Genomic DNA, 5,211 nt, shown 5'->3' on the forward strand with positions numbered 1-5,211 from the left:
AAATGCTGTAGCTAACTGTAGCTTGTTTATGAATGATGCCGGACAACCACCATGTACTGCATTAAAATAGTCCTGCATCATTCATAAACAAGCTACAATTAGTCCAAAATGCAGCAGCCAGAGTTCTCACAAGGTCGAGAAAATATGATCATATAACCCCAATCTTATCATTCCTACACTGGCTACCTGTTTATTCTGTTGTATTTATCCGCCACACCTTAAAGGCCGGTCTGTGAAAATACTGTCTGACATTAAACCGGTCCGTGGCGCAAAAAAGATTGGGGACCGCTGTTGATATTTTTAGCAAAGCCTAAATATAACACATATATAATAACCTCACGTTCCAGTCACGTCCCACCTCATGGAGATTGTGGACCTTAAAGGAAGTAGATGCAAACATCCCGAACCATCTAGAGACGTACCAGCACCATTTGGATCCCACTTCATGTAGAGTTAGTACATTGGACCTCTTTGAGTGTTTGAAGGCTCTGGCATGGAGAAGTTGGTGTTGAATCTGTGATGATCACAAATGTTGAGCTATTTTATGAGTTGCTCAGTAGCTCCCGGTTCTAAAACCACAAATAACTGTATAAAACTGTAGAAAGAACGTTACTTATAATCCTATACTCCAGTGCTCATGTTAGTTTTCACTCTCCAGTGTTCTGTATTGTTTAAAGATTCATAATCACACTCTTGATGTCACCCAAATGAGGACGGGTTCCCTTTTGAGTATGGTTCTTCTCAAGGTTTCTTCCTCATAACATCTAAAGGAGTTTTTCCTTGCCGCAGTCACCACGGCTGCTCATCAGGGATAAATACACACCGTTTATCTTAACTCTTAAATTCTGTAAAGCTGCTTTGAGACAATGTCTGTTGTGAAAAGCGCTATAGAAATAAACGACTTACATGACAAGCGAGGGCTTTATGGCTAATGTTAATCAATAATAATTCATCACACAACAAAGAAATCATTTGATTGATTGATATTTCAAATTTCTATTTTGAATCTCAGTATTATTACCAATTCATATTTAAGGCGCTCCTTCAACCACCTTGGAAAATTTTTAACTGTAAGCTGTTCAAGAAAAATGAACCGAGACCATCGGACAAATCAGGTTTGAGAACGTGACGGCAGCGTAACGTTCCTACATCCAGTTCTAAATACGTATTTACCACAGAATCATCAATTACTTTTAATAAACGTTAAGGCGAAGCAGAAGTCCCCTCATTTTACTAAAAGGAAACAGAGGATCACTTCCAGATGCTTTCGAACAGTTGTTTTCACACGCCCATCTGAGGATGCCTTAAAACCACGTAGTTCTCAGAGAAGGGAACAAAACGGACTGATTAACGAGGTCATGAGTTCAGTTTGAATTTTGAAAGCATATCTATGTATTCCGATATTCCTTGTTCATGATATTTTATTAGCTGAACAAGTGCATGGGTCTGCGAGCGTGGATGAAGTTGGCTTGTGCAATACAGAGGAAGCGTCACTATTCTGTACATCATTAATTCCACATAACAGCCTTGACTTCTCATCAGTTTTCCTTCTTAGCCAAGATTTACAATGCAGACTAATAAGACTATTGGAATATGACTTTGTGAGATGTTTTTGCACTGATATCCATTTGAGAAAAAAAAGAGACCTGGGGGCCTGGATGTGTTTAGAATCGTCTTTTTTCTGGATATCAACAGAACAGCACAGACCCGTTCTCAGTCGTCATGCTTCGTAAAGTTTCCCAGAATGGAAAAAGTCTTCAGGGCAGATGAGTTTATACTTTCTGGTATCTGATGAAAATCACAAGTGAATGTTTTTTTTGTTTTGTTTTTTGTGAAAGAAACAAATTTCCGGAAATAAAAAGGCTATAACGAGAGTGACATCAACTAAGTTGTAGGTATGCTTGATGTGTTATACATTAATAGTTTATAATTGTTGGTAAATCGCAGTGCCATAAGCAGAATATCACCTCGGTTATTCCTTATTTATACGAAACCAATAATGGCTAGTCAGGGAACAACCACCCAAATGTCCAGTCAGGTTTCTTTCTTTTCTTTCTTCAGTCTTTTTTTCGTGTATCTGTACTTTACTGAAGTATTTCTATTTGGGAAATTGCAAAAATCAGTCGTTCATTTTTATGTACGATCCACCAATCAGGGTCGAGCGCGTGCTCTGTTTTGAAATGGTTTTGATTTTCGCTTGGTGTATCTACTCATCACCAACCTACAGTTCAACAGCAAGCAGAACATTATGAAAGGAATAAATGATGGAAGAAACTCCTGACTTGAACTCGCCACAACACCCGTGGGCTTATTTGCGTAATAATTGTAATAGAAATCAATCAGTGTTTGACTCATTAGTATTATTCTATTTATAGATCGTTGTGCTGAAAGCCATAATAAATCGTAGTACTTAATTAGAAGATACTTAAGAACATTTGAGGCAAATACTTTTGTACTTTTACTCGAATGTGAAAGTTTAAAGGAAGCACATTTACTTTTACTGGAGTCATATTTTATAGTGTGTATCTCTACTTTAACTCCACCAGTGGTTACTGATTATCAGATTTCAAACATTGATAACAGCTGATAAACTCAACAATCGTGGAACTATAACCAATGCGTTTTGGTGTCACCCAGATGAGGATGGGGTTCCCTTTTAAGTCTGGCTCCTCTAAAGGTTTCTTCCTTATGAAGATTTATCCTCACCACCGTCACACACGCACCAGGGTTTCTGCAGTTTTCACCAAGTCAAATTTAGTTTTAAAACCTTTTTAAGACTATTAAGAATGAAATCTAAGACTTCGATCACGTCAAATACACACAAACATGTTACCAACTGGCCTGTTATCAACACATGTGGTACAATCCGAGAGAAATTCACTCCAATATAGGAAAGCTGATTGGCTGTTGCACGTTGGTCCCATTTTTAGTCGTGGTACAGCGATTTCTATTTGGACTCGTGAAAGAACTATGAAAAGAAACAATCTTCTCTCTCATAAACGTTTTAGACTGATCGTATTTTTCATTACTGTCCTAATGAGCCAATTAGAATATATCTATTGATGAAGACTAAAAGTCGCTCTGAATAAAGGCATCTACCAAATAGCATAATTGGAAATTTTTTATCAGTTCTAATCAATTATGAATTGCTGCGTTCTTCAAATCCAGTCAGATTCACCCTGTTGGAGAAGAATTAGACTTTTCAGAGTTGGAATGTAATTACAGTATTTCTGCTCAAGAACCATGGAAATGGATTTGCATTGTAATACAACAATGGAGTAGGACTACAGTACAATTGCCACAAACAGTTTCATACTCAAAAGGTCCATCAGTGAACAGCTGATGACCTCGGCAATGATGGAACTATAATGAATGGACATTCGGTGTCATCCAGATCAGGATGGGTTTCCTCTTTAAACCTGGTCTTCTCTTCTATATTTGGAATATGGAGTTGATGTAATGGTAATGTATGACTCACCGTCTTGTAAGTCTTAGTGTACGGTTTTGAGACGGGTTGCATCATGGGAGGATCGTGGGTGGATATATGATGGAGTGGTTCAAAGTGCAAATCGTTTGTCACATGATGGTTGCATGGCTGCCATGTAATATTTGTTCCTCATGACCTCGGCAGTAAATTACAGTACATGTTATAAATAGGCTTTTTGTACATCAGTAGGCGTCAGAGGGAATCGGGTTCATCGTTCTGAGGCTTTTCTGTTTAATTTCCTGACCTATGAAATCGCTAATTCAATAATGCTATTTGATAGAAGTATTGGGACGCATGACTTTTTCATTTATATATGATTCTTCTCCAAACTATTACCACAAAATTGAACCAGGAGACCAAAACATGTGCACAAAGCTAGCTACATAAACATATGCTGTACATGTGGTGGAATGGAAGAACTGTAACACTGTGCTACAATAACGTATCGTTCTGGTTTCGGTAGTAACAGCTCATGCCCAGAGACTTGTACTGCTCCAGATAATACAGGGTTTTGTAAAAGCCATTGTGCTTTGAGCACAGGAACAATTTCAGGATTTCTGGTTTCTCTGTAAAAAAAAATAAAAATGAAATGTATAAAGAGAAAAAGGAGACACGCCCCACTTGCATTCGCAACATCAGTGCGTTATTCTGATATAATGGCACAGGTTTTCAGGCTATAGACAGACAGATAGATCACGTTACTCATCCCAGAGGGAAATTCACAAACATATATAACATCCCTGAAGTGATTTATTCCTCCCACAAACAGCAGTTTGTCAAAACCTTTAATTTATTTATTTATTTATTATTTGTAAGATGTTGTATGCAAATCCAAAGTTACAGCTTTAAACCCTGTCTGGAACAATTCACTGACACTGGAGACTCATGTAATTATTGTGGTTCACAGTGAAACGATAAAAAGCAACAACATTGCACCATAACTTAATACATCTCACCTCAGAGGTCCCCAACCAGCAGGTCTGGACTTAATACTGAGCCGCGGTAGATTTGCTACCAGGTCGCAAAAATGTTCTGGGGAAAATTTCTATAGATATGACACTATTATTTATTGTGAGTTTTGCCTTTTAAGAGTCATGATACAAATGTATATATCTGATGCTTTAGAAAACAGTTTCCACGCTTCCAACAGGTCAAGGTTAGGTGTTTCTCGAGCGCGTTCTGTCTGCACCACTGCTGCTACGTGAATATGACGTATCACAAAACTACGAAGACCGAGGCGTGTCCAGAGAGTCAGGTAGACTACAGATTAACATGGCAGAGGTAGAGCTGCATCTGCATGGACTGGAAATAAGATTTGTTTTGCACATGCATGAAAATGCTAAAAAAAAAAAAAAAAAAAAAAAAAAAACGCTAGCGTTAGCTTCTTTAGACTTTTATGTCCAGCATCGATCATTTTTCTTAAAAGGAGAAAATCCTGACTAACCCCAACACACACACATCTGTATTACCTAAACTAAGTAATGAAATTTTTCCATGTATTTAATTTCATGTATTCAATTTGATTTGTGCCAATTAAATCGATTGATCAATTTAATCAATATAATAAAAATGTTAATTGAATTCATTTGATTTATTCTATTTTATTTGTATAAACTGTTATAAAATATTCTTTTATATATTTTTTAACCAACATACATTTTATTTTAAAATAGTTGTAAAAATGCAATCAGTTGATTAATGTTAATGTTTTGCACCCCCCCATA

The sequence above is a fragment of the Silurus aristotelis genome, assembly GCF_946808225.1.
Source record: "Silurus aristotelis genome assembly, chromosome: 17".
Lineage (NCBI taxonomy): Eukaryota > Metazoa > Chordata > Actinopteri > Siluriformes > Siluridae > Silurus > Silurus aristotelis.